This window comes from Capra hircus, chromosome 18, assembly GCF_001704415.2.
Source record: "Capra hircus breed San Clemente chromosome 18, ASM170441v1, whole genome shotgun sequence".
Classification (NCBI taxonomy): domain Eukaryota; kingdom Metazoa; phylum Chordata; class Mammalia; order Artiodactyla; family Bovidae; genus Capra; species Capra hircus.
In genome coordinates this window covers 26205680-26222058 of record NC_030825.1, presented here as the reverse complement: position 1 = coordinate 26222058, position 16379 = coordinate 26205680, and the positions used below count along the sequence as shown (strand labels likewise).

Genomic DNA, 16379 nt, shown 5'->3' with positions numbered 1-16379 from the left:
GTGGCAGTTAGATTCTTGTAAAGAACATATGTCTTAAGGAAAACACCTGCCTCAGTCTGAGTTTCCACAGGCCTCCTCTTCCACCTCCCTTTTCCATATGCATGTTTTCTGCTCCCGTGAGGCACCTTTAAGAGATACATTTCTAAAGCTTATCAGAAAATGACTTTTCTACAGAGGTGAGCTGGGGCGTGAACAGTGTTTCTACGAGACACCTTCTCCCCAGGGGCAGGGCTCCCTGCCACACTGGAGATTCCTGGTCAAAGAGAAGGCCCAACAGCTCAATTCCTACCTGGAGATGCCAGCTGTGTAACTGGAACCTTCAGAGATCCTCATCATTAATTTCCCCTTTTTTTGTCAACAAGTGCTTTTTTAATTGCTCATAGTCTCCAACCCTTCTACTGCTGACCCCCTCAATAAAGAACATTCCATAAACATCTGCAGGCCTGCTAAGAAAGATAACTAACTACCCGACTTCCCATCTATATATGCTCCTCTCTGCCAAAGTCCTGGAAACAGACACTTTTCTAACTGGCTCCTTGAATGGGTTTTGGTTTCAAGCTTTCTGTAACATATAATAGCTTCTATTCAGGAAGCAATTAAGGGCCAGACACTGCTCCAAGCAATTCAAAGACATTATTGCTAATCTTTTAACAATATGAAAGAATAGACATCCATTCTCCTCCCTCCCCTCCCAATCACATTTTACAGGTAACAGATTTCAGCATTCAACTAACACTGATAAGGGTTCCCAACCAAGAAGAGGCAGGGGAAGAATTCAAACACAGCTCAAACTCTCAAAAGACTCAAACTCTCAAAAGACTAACTGCTTCTGAAATACTGAGGGAATAGTAAACTTCTAAAATTTAGAAAATAAACATAAAATTTCCTTTTATCTCTAAAAGCATGGAGTCCAGGAGGGGAGCAAAATATCCTTAGATTTGTTTCCTTCATCAATTATCAATTCCCCTTTATAGATGATGAAGTTAGAGGCTCAGAGAATACCAATTCTTATACCAGTATTAGTAAGAGCGAACACTTACATGGATATGGTTATTACTCTGTCGTAAGTGTGTGTTGCACATATTTGGTTCTAGTCTTCACTTTTAACCCAATGCTTAACTGACTCTCAACAGTACTTAACTGGATAATCCTATAAAGTATCAATATGTTCTTAATATAGGTTTAAAAGTTGAAAGGGCTTTTGAGATGGTTTCCAGAGCTTCCATCAACCCTAAAACATTATGGTTCCATATTAAGATAACCTGGTTTGTAGGGAGTCAAGTTCAGACTTGGAATCCAAATTTTCTGACCCCTTTTCTACCTTCTTCCACTCTATCATGCAAGTTAGGATGAGATAAATAGCTATTTTATGCTTGCATATTTACCCCTCCCCTTCCCGACCTCACACAGGTGAGGAATGAAACAATAAATGTCAAGTTTGGGGCATTTCTTTAGAATAGTGTTTTTCAAAACGTGCGTCAAAACTCATAATTGGGTCATGAAATTAACTAGCATTTTAAAAATGAAATAAAATGCAACAGAGATATAGGTATGGATAGATACTGTCTTGTGAAACTTTCAATTATATATTCTTATTTGTATGTAGAAGTGGGTCATAGTGTTACATGTATTTCTTACTATGGATCACAGACAAATAAAAGATGGAGAAATCACTGTTCTAGACTGTCCACTGTATAGTGCCTCAAAATACTGCTTTTATTGCTGTGGAACAATAAACACTGTACATGTGCACAAGTAGTATCTCCAGCCACGTGTTCCATCTTTAACAGAGGAAGTGGGCTGCCTTGCAACATATACCGGCTGAGAACAATCTAGAAGGCAGCTACAGGGTAAGCCAAGTCTCCTATTAAAAGTGTAGTCACATTTCAGGGACCTGCTAGGCCAAACTGGCTTTTAAATGGCTCAGGTTGAAAAAGACAAGCATGAAAAACTGCCTTATTTTAATCACCATGCAGACTCTGGGTTTCAGAAAATAAATGATTATAGAAAAAGCAAGTGGGCAAAGGATGTTTGTTTTTGTCAAATGGCCAAACTCTTCATTTATTTGCTTTCCAAAAGTAAAACTGTAAGAAATAAGGGTCTCTGTAAGAAAAATGTTAGTATCCCCTTTAGCTAGGGAAGTGTGACGGCAAAAAAAGAGCTTGCATCGATTCTTTCACAGTCCTTTGCTTCCCACCAACAAGTAAGTGGTTTGTCGAAGAGTTATGTAAACGGTTTGAAGTAAAGAACACATAGGTTTCCTGATCATTAAAAAATAAAAACAAAAAAGAAAATAATGAGTCTAAGTTGGCCCCACAAAACAAAGGCCACAGTTTACATGGTGCTCAAAACATGAAAGACCACTCTAGGTCTCTTTCCCCTCAACAGACCAACTGGCAGTCTACCCTGTCAAAATCGCAAGTGAGGCAGCCACAGCAGGCCTGACTTTCTGTCAGAAGGTATCTGACACCAGAGAAAAACACACGGTGAGTGCTATAAAAAATCTCTCTTCTCTCATGGAATACATACAAATTTAAAGGAAGTCAATAACCAACATTCCAAATCCAAATAATATTAACACAGTTAAGCAGTGACCATACTTAATGGTCACTGTGGTTGGAAAAAAACATTGCCAAGACACAAGCAAGAGCTAGGAAGGCAAGGAAGAAGGAAAGAAAAATAATCAGGGCAAAAAATAAACTTAAGAAACAGAATAATCAAGAGGGTCTATTCCAAGATGAAACAAGAATTTCAATAAGCACTACAAGTATTCCTTAGAACTTTGAATAGTGACATGGAAACGTGTCCACTTTCTGTCAAGACAGGAATACGAGCTGTACCCATTATTTTGCTTCAGCTCATTCTGAATAAAATATCACTCCCTTAACCTCTCCCAAACCTTCTTGCCAATTTCTGAATGAATGATCTTTTCTGAAGTCTTCTCTTGTAAAATTTTTACAAAGGCAAAACTGCTACTTAAGGAGAAAGTGAGGAAAGACAAAGCAAGATACTGTTTTCAGACAAGCAGCAGAAACCCTGCCAGCACTCTGCTGCTGGGCTTATCAGATGGTGTGGACACGCTTTTCATTAGCTCCCTTTGTGGTGCCTACAGAGAACGCCTCAAGGAATTTTTCAGGTGCAAAGAGATATTCACTACTGATAAACTCCAAAAGACGAACAGAGAAATTTGAAATGGGGGGCATTTTTCAAAATTTGGGGAACTTTCATTTGGTTTTATAGCATGGTTGGTTATTTTAGTATATCAATATTTAATGCATTAAAACAAGAAGATATAAAAGCCCACGAGAGACCAAACTCCTTTTGTAAGAAATACAGACTAAAGAGCAAATCCAAGCTTTATTCACCAACTCAGATATTTACAGTAGGTTTCACTGCTTGTTTTCTACAAAAAATTTAATATTTTAAATTGTTCACAGATTGTATTAAATATATATTTTCAGATCACATTAAAAACAAATATATATATAATATATTTGTTTTTCCAAGAACTAGCCCTGCAGAAAGCAGTGCTAAGATCTGACACTGTCAACTGTAATACATTTTTAATGCTCTTGTATGATTTCTCACCGTGCATTTATGCAAAAGCCTAGTCACCCTCATTCAGCAGGTAGCAGCAGATGCTGCAAGAGTGGCTCTGGTGTTTGTCCCCCATTTGCCAGATCAGCAGACCCACTGGCCCACAGGCAGCTCTGCAGCCACAGGTGGCAGACCTTGGGGCTGTGTGAGCACCAGGCCATCTGTCACTCTTTAGGCTGCAGGGTCCCATTTCGTACATGGTTTCTGCTGCTGGGTTAAACAAAGGGTCACACAACTATGTGATGGATTTGGGTCCATGAAGGCGAAGCAAATCACTTGCTCCCATATAATTCAAACTGGTTTACAAGATGGTCTACAAGTTCTCACAGGCTGAAGAGAACTCAACATGTGCAGAGAGACTGTAAACCCAAGAATACACAGCTCTGAGCACGCTTCCTCCTGGGCCCACCTGGGGCCTTATGGCAGCACTCTGACGCGAGTGTACTGGCTGGCCTGGTCTCTTTCAGGCATGTCAGTATCACCGTGACACAAATCCATCTCACCTGTGCCCTCTGGAAGAGTCACAGGCCTCTGAGAGAACCACTCATATAAGTCTGTCTAACAGCTTTTTGTGGCTCCTTCCCTATTACCCTCTCCGCTGCACAAGAGAACAGAAAGAAGAGGGAGGAGGCGGAAAGGAAGAGAGAGAGGGAACAGGAAGGGGAGTTGAGGGAGGAAAAGGAATGAGGACCTCAGGCCTACCGCTTCAAGAATCAGCCTTCCTGTTTCAGGAGAGGGAGGAGGAAAGATGGGCAAGGGGAAAAATGGAGGAGGAAGGGGAGGAAGGAAAGGTGGGGGTGGAAGGAAAGGAGAAGGGAAAGGGGAGGAGGGGGAGGAAGGGGGAGGAAGGAAGGGCAGAGGAGGAGGAGGAAACAACTATTATAAAACTAACACCCAACTTCCGAGATTTTCAGCACCGGGTAAAGAAAGCGTGTGAGAGGTAGGACTCACTCTGATCCAGAAGGGAAGTCACCTCTGACAAGGGGACATGCCATTGCTGGGGGCACTGGTGAGGGGCGCACGGATGCACTGCACACTTTCCTTGCCCACACATGTAGGCGGCAACTACTACAGACGCCGCTTCTGGTGCTGCACCAAGGCTCCAAGCTGGGGCTGCTACTGGCACAGTCGGTCGCTGTACTTGGAGGATAAGGCCAAGGTTAAGGTCTGCACTCCAGTGAGAGCCATGTTAAGTCTCTTGTGCTCCTGCTTCAAAACCAGTTCTGTCCCTTTTAGGGGGCCCAAGCCATCCCCGTTATCTACCTCTGGCCATCCAGGAAAGGAAAGCGACCAAGTCAGGTACTGGGAGACTCTATGGGGTGGGGGGCAAGCAGTAAGGGCATAATATGAATGAGTAAAATAAAACATGATGGCCATTTAGTCAGCTAGGGGGGAAATGTTTTTCAGCAGAAATCCCCCCTCCTCCCAAGTGCAGCAGTGCCCTGCAATAACCTCTCAGGGTTGTGTAAGCAGCTCTCCCCTGCTGGTCACAGGAGGCCTGCGGAGAGGATGTGAGTTGCTTGGCGCCAATACCCACATCTCACTGCTTCCAGAAACAAGCCAGAGCCCGCACCTCAGCGATGCCGCAGGATGCGCCCTGCAGCAGTCGCTGGGCCTCTGCTGGCCGCCCTCTCTCTCTCTCCACTCCTGGGAAGGGGGGGACCGAAAAGTAAGAGCACTGAAAACCAAGGCAGGGAGGGAGCGGGGAGGCCAGCCAGCCAAGTGCTCTCAGACTCGGAGGTGGACCCATGGGAGACAGTAAGGACAGAGGCTCTGAGCAGGTTCTCCCCTCTGCCTTCCCCTCGAACCTGGACCCTGGCCCCAAAGCAGCATACCTGTTAGAGCTACCCTTTGAAGTAGCTCTAACAAGAACAGGCAGTTCCCAAGAACAGGGAGGATTCTAAAGAGAAAACTTTTCAATCTAGCTTTGTGAGTAGAATAAACTGTGTGCCAAAGTATGCCCAGCTTCAAAAATCAGCTGAAGAACCCTCTCCTCACCCAAAGGTAAGGCTAGATCTAAAAAATATTAATCCCATAGCCACTCTTAGGTGATGGAAAGATAGATAAAGAGGATATATTAAAGGATGATAAAAATGTTTAATGTGTCTTTGGGGAGCGGATTTCCATCTTGGAGATGGATTAGTCCACATTCAAAGAACTTTGGGTACTAAAACCGCACTGCAGTATGAACTGGGAATGTATCAATCATGGCCTTTATTACGGCCAAAGTCCCCTCCCACTGTCCTCCTGCTCCCAACCCAAACTTAAAAGAACTTATTAAAAGAACCCTGTATTATATACATATAAAAAAATACAGGTTGCCTGCTTTGTCAGATTTAGTGTCTTTTCCCCTTGGCAACAGCAAAAGCAAGGCTCGGGGGCTATGAGAAGGACAGGCAGCAGAGGGTGTGTCTCTGAGGCAGTCAGGTGGGAGCTGACTCTGACTAGTGTTTGCCAGGCTGGTTTCCACTGCGCTCCAAGATTAAGTCTGGGTTCTACTTAGCAAGCGCAAGGAGCGCCCTTAGCGAAGACAATGTTTGGGAACCACGTGTCATATTAATTCCCCGCTGGTACACGGTGTCAGTCATTCACACTGCAGTCGAAAACCCCAGCTCCTCCTGCTCTGCAGCACTGCTTATGCTGATGGCTTGGAGCACTCATCATCATGGCTGTCACAGAGAAGGGAGGTTTGGTTCTGCTGCAGTTTCTTCTCATTCAGAAATTATTTTTCAAAAATTTATTTGTTGGGAGACAGACTCTTTTATAACTTCCCGTTGCCTTAGATGGAATCTGTCATGGTACCCCATTTGCTACCAGTACTTGGGGTTTCACACTCTAAAACCTTAATTAAGTTTGGAAGCATTTTGACTTTCCCCTGTCAGAGCTGAGGGAATACTGCAGGATGCACTCACCATTGTCACTGCGGGTACAGAAAACACCAAACACTGCTTAGCTAAAACGGCAAATGCGCGCAACAGGAGGGGAGAGGGCAAGACCATTTTTTAAACACAAATTGCCTGAAATAGACAGGGAGGTAAAACCTTTCACCCAGCCTATGCATACTAGGAGAAGAGGGGCAACCCTGCCCCGTGGGACCCCTCATACCTGGAGAATCAGGAGTGATCTGCCGGGAGGATGCATCAGAATGCCCATGCCCATGCCAGGAGACGAGTACTTCACCCTGCATGCCAAATCAACAGCGTGTACCTAAAAGCTCAACTTGTAGGATTTACCTTGTTTTAACTGTTTGTTTATAAATGCGTATCGTCTACATCAAAGGATCAGGAGGACTCCAAGCAGAGCTCCATAAGGCTATTTCCGATGAGACTGAGAAGGAACATCTCTGGGAGAAGGTTGCTAAAGCACAGACAGACTTTGCTGCAAGCTCAATCCATTAGATCCATCACCAACCAGTAAGCCCACAAGAGAAGCAGTCAAATGCAGGCAGGTGCACAGCACAGAGTCTGATGGCCCGAATTCAGGCAAAATTGACTGCTTTCCAGACGTATGACCTTGAGCAAGTGGTTTAATGGCAGTCAACCTTGCTTTACTTAACTGTAAGGATGAGCTGATTACAGTACATAAACTCTAAAGCCAGTTTCAGAAATTCTAACTCTATGAAAGGTGGGAACAGGTAAGAAATTAGCATCATCATGACTGTAGCTCACTTCCAAAATAATCCATACCTTAAATCACAAAAGAAATACAGCAAACTTCGTTTTTGAAGGCCGTGGACATACATTTCATACTTTAATTAAAGCCCACAGAGAGCTAGAAAGAAAATCAGAATCAAAGACAAATAACGTTTTTTTCCATAGGAATGCCAGTTTCATCTTGCCATAAAGGAGAAGCATACTGTCTTGTTTTCTGAAAAACCATCCTATACTGAAAGGAGTACGTTTTCACAATTAAAAAAAAGAAGAAAGCACAAAGCAAGGAAATTCAGAAGTCTTAACAAAATACTTATTTAAATTTTTGTTTCATCCATATTTGCTACCAATTTCTTAAAAGCAGCAATCGGAAGCTATCTAGATACAAGTGCTAGTTAAGTCTTTACTTCAGGAAAATCTCAAAATTTCTACCATTTAACAGAGTAAAAAGTAACTGTAAACTGGCAAGGTAGTGCTGCTAGAGGTATCTCCAGACTTGACTGAACGAAGGTGACCCGTGCGGCCCACCTCTCCTCACAGGGCTCCTGGGGACGCCATTTTCCTCCTTCCTCACTGCCATCTTAGTGCCATGAACGTCTCTTAGCGGGCTGGCCGACAAGCTAGCTTATCTACGTTATGGCACTGCCAGAGCATTCAAAGGTTTGATAGGAACATATTTTTTGTGGCAGAAAGAACAGCCTCTGACTCTACTACCAGCCAGGCTAAAATTTCCACACTAAAGAGGTTTAGGAATCCCCTGCAAGTACCAGAAACGCGAGCCTCTCCCCAGTAGCCACTCTTGAGTAGACCATGGAGTAGACCATGGTGAAGGTAAAGAAAATGGAAAGCAGCTGGGTCTCTGCTATGTCCTCAGAGTACTTGGTGCACAGCTTACATAAAGCCAGAGAAAGAAAGCGAGACCAGCATCTTTAACCAGGTTTTACTTTAAAAATGTCAAGGGAAGGCTTTGTGATACCCTTTATGTCATCCAACCATTTATGCAGCAAAGATGCAGTTAAGAGGAGTTCTAATTTGCTGTCCTCCAAGTCTTTTATTTCAAAGTGCAAGCCTTGTAAAAACCAGTGGAAAAGAATCCCTTTGCATTCTACTATATACAGTAAACAATTAATATATTAAATGTCTCTTTTAGGGTTAGTAAAATTATATTGAGATCTAGGCTCCTACGCGACAAGCATAAGATTAATGCAAGATTTACGGAATCTTTGTGGGATTCTAAAGAGGGCTTAGGAAAACTGAGCCTTCCAATTTCAATGAAAAGACTGATGTGAAAACCCTCCTCTCCCCTAGTTTCAAAAACATCTCCTAATTAGAGAAAACAGCATTCAGTGAAGAAGATGAACAACAGCTACTGCAACAAGACCTGGAAGAACAGCTGGCTGTATAAATTTGGTATCAAGTTAAAAGGTACCTAGTTCTGTGAAGATTTAACTCCTGAAACAGCTACTAAAGTATTCTGAACAAATTCTTCATGGTACAGTTTACTGTAAAATACACTTACTATAAATTCTTCAGGGTTAAGTGCTTTTGAAAAAAATAAACACACAAATCAAAGTTAAAATCCACTTGTTTCCTCTTAGTAACAGCATAAAGGAACAAAGGAATAAGCCGAGTCAAATCCAATTAATTTTAAGAATCAAGATTTCTAAGCTTACAATCACAAACAAGAGTTTTCCACAAGTAGCTTTGAAGTCAACTATTAATTAAACAGAAGGCACTAAAAACTGTCCCCATTAATGGGAGTGAAAGCCCTCCATCTACTGATCTTTTAAGGACAAAATCTTCTTTTGTTAAAACATTTTCCCTTTATATTTTAATCAGCCATTATAGATCATTAACATTGGAAGCATTTCCTTAAAATAGAAAAGAAAGGGAAAAAAACCAACCAACAATAAAACCCCTAAATTCTAGCAATTTTCTTCATAAATGGAAAACAAATTGTAAAAGACAGTGAAAAGAAGCCGGAACTCTCATTAACTTAAATTACCAATGAATACTTAATTAAAAGCATGTATTAAAACCACTCACAAAACCTATATTTTAAGTACACATATATATCAATATATATCACACTTGGTTTCCAACACATACATAAAAAATACATCTAACAATCTCTGTTTTATACCTTTAACATTTGCAGTGTTCATTTTAAAGTCTATTTTGTCCATTCAACCAAAGACAAATTTTCAACTTCTCACCACTAAATGAGTAGGAGAAATACTTACTGTAGACAAAAGGATTCCATTTTCTTTCTGGGAATGCTCTCCACCCTCCTACAGAACTCTTCTATGCAGCGTGCAATTTCATTTTTTGACTTTTACAGTAACAAAGCTCTCGTGCCACAGAACCTAATGTAAATGAAATGGCCCTGCAGCTGCCTTCAGAACCCAGCTCACCTCAACCATGATACAGCTAATTGTTAAAAATGGTGGCTGAGACATTTTCCATACATTAAATTAAGGAGCTCTGATGAAGGCACTGGCATCCTCCCACTTCAGACAAAGGAAAATAATTTGCAACTGTACCAAGGCACGGATAATTGAGTCATTTCCTATACTGGGTCAGTGTTAGAGGTTTCCTCCATCTTTACAAAATGCAAACCACAGCTCATTGTCTCATCCCAGAAATCAATTCATTGCAAATGCTGCACTGGGTCAGAGTTTTAAAGCAATCTTAGTCCTGGGTAAATCCAGACCTCCAACACCGAGACAAGTGAAATTCTCACAGTTCCTCTCTTCCCTGGGCTGCTCTCTTCTATTCCTCACTTGACAGCGCCTCAAGTCTTCCTATTGTTAAGAGTACAAAAAGTCCCACACCTCTGAAAGGAGCTAAATCTCTTAACTAGGTGAGCAATTTCCAAGTCCATGCTTCGGAAAGAAGTCCAAACCCTATGGGTCCCATGATACAAATACGTTCCTTGGGATAAAAAGCTATGTATCATTGGCTTTTTTTTTGGGAGGGGGGTTGTTTTTAAGGTAGGACAAGACAATCAAGCTGCTTTTTAATGCTGAATCAAAAGCATTTTATCTCTGATATTAGTCAAGGTATTAACAGTGGTACAAGCAAGAAAGCTCTATCATTTTACCACCCTCTAGATAAGGCTTAGAGGAGTTGGAAAGTTTTTCATTTCACTTATACAAATCATGATCTCTGCACCAAAAATTGGAAATATTCTTAAAGTGTTCATATCACACTCTTATGAGGACGAATTTGGGATAGGAAAAGTCACTATCTCAATTCAAATCACCTACAGTTGATAACACTTAAGAATCCACATCTTTGATGCTGTATTTAATTTTCATTTAAAGTCTTATGCTAAAGCACTACTTGTGAGATAATTCCAGATACCTTGAATAGTACTTTTTCCCTATAACAAAATATAAATGACTGAATTCCTTGGTAAACCATACCACACACACACAGACACACAGACACACACACACTCTCTCATCTACAAACCCAAAGGATCTGATTTTAGCATAGAAAAATTCTATTTTAATATTTTACCTCATGTAAGAATTCTACACTTCATACGCATCTTTTCAAACAAATCCTAAAGAAAGTCCATACTACTTACTACTTAAAGATGAAGTCTGCAAAAATCCTAAATAATCGACTATTTAAATCTTTAAGTGAATGCTTATCTGCCCCACCCAACAGATTTTTTTTTTTTTTTTTTTAAGAAAAATGTTAGAATGACAAGGCACAAATCTGAATAATTCCCAGGAGAATCAAGTACTTTTTCTATCAAATGAGTTAAATGCTTCTGAATTCATCTCAAAATTTTAAACAAACTGAGATCTTATCTTTCAGAGGTATTGCAACAACATGCTATCAATGTATTTACTAGGGTACATTAATCTTTTTTTAAGGTGCATTAATCTTAATTTCTCTATGAAACACAGGCAATCCTACCTGCAGCTCTCCAATTTAAGGAGTTTCTCCAATTTAAGGAGACCGGTCGACGCTGTCAGTCACTGCAGCTCTTCCATACCTTCTATGTGGGATGAGCTCTGTCGGAACCAGTGCTCAAGTTTTCCTCACTACGAACAGCCAGAAATGAGAGGGGGGAGGAGAGGAGAGCGAGACACAGGGAAGAGAGAAAGAAGAGAGAGTACGAAGAAAAAGGAAAAGATAGCACCCTGCAAATGCTGATATGACTGAAGCACTGAAGAGTCTAATTAGACAATGAGATTGCAGGGTCCCCTTAAAAAGGGTGCTCATAGCCCCCAGGGCAGAGCATCATCACCCGTGTTGCCCCACACAAATTCAGAGAAGTCAGCCATCAGTTTGAAAGCACAAACTGATGGGAGTAACAGTTTATAGGTTACAGAAGGGTATTTTATTGTTAACGGACTGTACCAAGTTAAGATTTAAGAGGGGGAGAGACAACATGTAGGCAAGGAATGCTATGATACTTTTTTTTTTTTTGACCCAAGCCACTGCAATTACTCTGATGTGAATTTCTGATGACTTCCGACATCTTGCATGGTTAATACTCGCTTCAGCTGTCATGTTTGGTTAATGTGGAAAATGCATTTGCTGCATTGTGATGCAGTGCTGTGGCCACAGATTGTAACACCAGTTGTGAAGCTGGTCCCTTAACTGAGCAGCAGGAATTTGCACATGCCATGATGCTAAAATAAATGGTAGTTAAAAGATTTTATACAGTAGCAGGCAGATTCTGCCATTTTAGCCTACAGAACGTGTAGATTCTACCTCCACAAGCATCTCAGCTCACTGTGCCCCCATCAACTGCACTGTCCTTCAGACAGAACGGTAAATTCATCATCTTATATGTTTGGCCTCTCAGCAGTTAAAAGATTTCAATACTGTTTAAATAACTATTCAGATTAATTATAGCTTTGAACAGAACCGAGGTTATTTGCATTTCAGGAATATACAGCCAAAGAAACTGTCAGTGACACCGGAAAATGCAGACCTTTTATTAACATATGCTCAGCTCAACTGTCACTTCTCTGTACAACATTTAGGGGAAAATATATGATGTGTAAATAATGAATATTTCCATACTACCGCAATGTTTTTCTTAAATGTTTCTCAGAAAGGGATTTTTTCCTCCTTAGGTTTTAATGTATTATCTGAGAATTAAAGACTACCTCAAAATACTAACATGTGTTTTTTATTGTCACTAAAAGAAATTTAATGCAGCAAACAACTGTGCAATTACAGGAAAGCTTGTGCAAAAGCAGAGATGAAACTGCACTGAGAACCAGGCATGAGATGATTAAAGTCAGGCCAGGAAGGTAGTGGACTGTCATTACAGTGCAGACTGCGAAAGAAAAATCCTTCTTTTCTGCAAAAGAGAACGATCCTTCCACCTTCAAAAACAAAAACCACAAACCCTATGACTGCAACTGTGTTGGCTGCAAAACTAATACCTATACTGCAGAACGTGAAGGACAGACACATGATCTGCCAATTTTACATTTTTATACAAATATTAACTTGGCTACTTAGCATCTAGAATTTGGCTACTTAAGGTTTTTATTCATCTGTAACAATCATTTGGGTATTAAAAAAAACCAGAACCAAGTACAGACTTTGCTGCTGTAAAAGAAAAACAACTAATATAATCAACGTGTATTTCTTACATCAGAACTTTTGCCAATTAAATGCTCAGAGTTAAGATGTTTCAGACGTTTCTGCCTTGAAAAAAAAGAAAACTAAACGGAAAAAGAATGAACATAAGAACACACTGGTGTCTGCACAATGAATAACAATGAAAGAACTTATGTTACTAACATAAAAATCAACCCATGATTTCCTTTGTTTTATTCATTGTGATAGCACCAAATGCATAATTTGGAGGTGCATGTGTTAACAAGAGCTGTAAAACTGAAGAGCTTTCTAGTTCTGTTTCTTCTCCTAACTTAAAATTAACTGTACCAACAGTGCTATTTGGTGCCATAGCAGATGTCACAGTAGTTGTAGCTAACATTCAACAATTCAAGCTTTTTTGTTTCAGACCCAATACAAGGTACCACTAGCGGCTCAGAAACCACATAAGCAAGGAGGGAGGGAGAGAGGGAATGTGTGTTGGGGGTAGCTTTGAAATTAACCAGGCTCAGCTTATGCTCCAATTACTGAACAAAAGACAATCCTGGGGGACCTCTCTCTGAACCAGTGCAAGAAGCAAACTCTTTTGTTTCTGATCAAATAAATACAGCATTGGTGCATAGTGGATATGCAGCAAGGGGATTTTCTGCCTGGGGATGGAAGGGGCAAGAGAAAAAAAGAACTCAGAGACCCCAGTGTGGTTACAGTCAAACCATGTCACTGATGGTTAAAACCTATTCCTGAGGGAGACATCTAAAGTTCACTACCGGAGACTGAGAAAACCCCCTTCATTACTTTAAAAACCCCACGTCATTAGAGCCACGCTTTTCCATGCCACTGTGGCCAAAGAAATAAGTTAAGAGGACACACTTTATGCTAGAATAAATTGTAAACCAGCTCAGCCTCAATCTGTGAGTATCCCAAGGAGACCAGAGGAGTTGCACGGGATCTTGAATGCAAAGGGCCTCAGAGTCGAGACCACTGAGAAATGCTAAGTGATCTGCCTCAGACCCCAGCCCAAGTAAGTACGGGGAGGTCGCCAAACACTGGAAGAAGACACCTGACAAAGGAGTGCTTTTCCACCTGCTGTATCACTAGCTGCAGTGACCCACTCCTACACTTAATTCTGTGTTTTGGCTTTATACAGCCTTAAGCCTTAAAAACGAAAAGAGAAAATGGTAGACAACTAGTGGACTCAGTATTTATTCATATAACAGACATAAATGGGCTTTCTTATTTCACAAATGCAGAGACAATATCGGATTCTTTCTACCAAAGAGGATCAATATGATCTTTTCAAAATCCTCTGTATACTGCACCATTCTGAAATACAATGGCACCTAACTTGTACATCAGATACTCATACACTCTGTGTGAAAAATGCAGAAACCCAAAGTGTAAAGACAGATGGATCTTACTACCACAATGACCAAAGTGCATTAAGGTCTTTGTGTATTTGAAAGATCTCCAAATTTCTGGTGAGGGCTCAAATTTTTAAACCCTATTCCATACAAATCTCCAATGAAGTATGCCTTTATATAGTTCCTTAGAATTCACTGTAATGAAAATCTTTAATAGAAAAGATTCAAGTTCATTGTTTTTATTTCCATCTCTCTATAGATTTCCCCAGTTAGTCCATTAAGTAACTTTTTAGCAAAGTACAGGTACAGGATCAAGAAAGAAGAAAATTTCCAAAAATAGTAGCAACACTTCCTCCAGCCTCAGACAGCCATATTCCAAAGTCTCTGATTTTCTCCCTCATGCAGTTAACTGGTTTTAAAGATCTGAGTAGGAAAAAATAAAAAATAAAAAGGAGGGAAAAGGTAGCTCTAATTTCCTTAGGCTTGTGTTTGAAACACAACAAGGATGAGGAGACATTTTTTTAAGAGGTGGCATTATATGCCTTTTTTTTTTTGAAACCTGTTACCATTACTAAAGAAAATTATAGAACAGAAAAAAGGAAGCCACTGAAATTCTGCGGTTCAATTAGAATTATGATAATCACTCAGTGAAGTTATCATGTTCAAGCACACAACCGTAATGCTTTAAAGTACATTAACAACATGTAGGGCTTCACCCAGAAATCAAACTATTACAGAATCCTGATGAGCTCTGTTCTCCCTTCTACTGGGCTGCTGGGAAGATCAAGTAATATCACTGGAGGGCAAGTGCTTTTAAGAGTTAAAAATGAGAGACCATGTGAGGTCAGGCAAGCACTGTCCCCTATTCTAGCCTTCGGAGGCACACAGGCTCCCAGTTCCCTTCCTGGCCACCCCCACCAACCTCCTCCTAGCTCCTCTCCCCCAGCTGAGACCTTGGTCCCTGGCCCCATGCTATATGCTTCCCCTCTGTACAGTAGCTTGTACTGCCACAACTCTTACCTCTAGACCAGTGACTCTGGAAAATTCTGGCTGGAGTAAGTTTCTGAGCAGTGTTTCTTACCCTATCTTCAAATGTTTCAGGGGCATTTCCACGAAGATATCTTGCCAGAACATCGAAAACGGAAATCAAATCTCAACTCCCAATCTAGTTAACCTTCCTAATTTCTCAGCCTTGACCAACAGTGCCCATCCTTCTTGTGCCACAAACCTCAAGTGATTTCTGAACATCCTTCTTAAGCCCATCAGGCACCAACTGACGTAGATGTTCTATTCCAAATGTTTCTCACACACCTTTTCCTCTCTGTTTTTTGGCCACTGACCTGGTTCTGGCCAGCATCACTGAGCCTGGATTGCTGCAATCGCCTCTGAACAACACTGCAGCAGGTATCCTTCCCCTGGCCCAGCCAACTTCCGTGTTTCCACACCCTCCCTCCTTTCTTGTTGACACTTACCTGCTCCAAAACTTTCAACGGCATGTACTGCCGACACTCTACTTCCCTGGTAGTCACTCCTTTCACATCTGTTCCTCCTACACTGACAGAGTTTATTTTTTAGCATATAACTTCTATTCTTATCTCCCTGACCTTGTTCAGGTCATTACTCTCATATCCTCTTTCACTTCCACAAGCTAAGCCCATTTAATCTTGCAAGGCCTACTGAGATGGTGACTGTTTCAAGGGATCTTCCCCAATCATCCTAGAATGCATGCGTCATTACCCCCTCTCTCCTCTGAACTCCCTATGGCATTGGCATTTAGAATCTCATGTGATTCCTATTTAGTTTTGCCAGTCATTTTACATGGTCTTGGACAGTTTGACCCTATAATAGGAATGTTAGTCTTGGCTCTCTAGGTAGAGAACAATGAGCTTCCAGAGGGAAGCATCCAGAATTTAGGTTTATTCTAATTGTCATCAGTGCCTACCATACTGCAGTCCTTAATGGGTACTCAACAAAACCACTTCATTGATTTTTATTAGTGTTCACTAGGCCCCACCCAGGGAGATGGAGGTATCTACTTAAAGGGGAGCTAAATATTACTTTCACTTATTGTTCGTTCTTTTAAATCTCTTCAGCTCCCTGAGATAATTGCAGCCTTAGGTACTAAGACAGACGCTGAGATGGTTCTTGGCCAATGTGCAGAGGCACCAAACTC

At 41.1% G+C, this 16379-nt stretch overlaps 1 protein-coding gene across 2 annotated transcripts in view; it reads right to left on the bottom strand.

Moving 5' to 3' along the window:
* The window catches only part of NUP93 (nucleoporin 93), a 103687-nt gene that overhangs the window by 40059 nt on the left and 47249 nt on the right, over positions 1–16379 (bottom strand). The window contains exon 1 of one of the 2 annotated variants that reach the window (XM_018062019.1): positions 15679–15699. The exons of the other annotated variant lie outside the window; for it this stretch is intronic. The gene's annotated coding sequence lies outside the window, so the exon portion shown is untranslated. Of the gene's footprint in view, positions 1–15678; positions 15700–16379 lie in introns of those variants that run through there. 2 annotated transcript variants of the gene reach the window in all.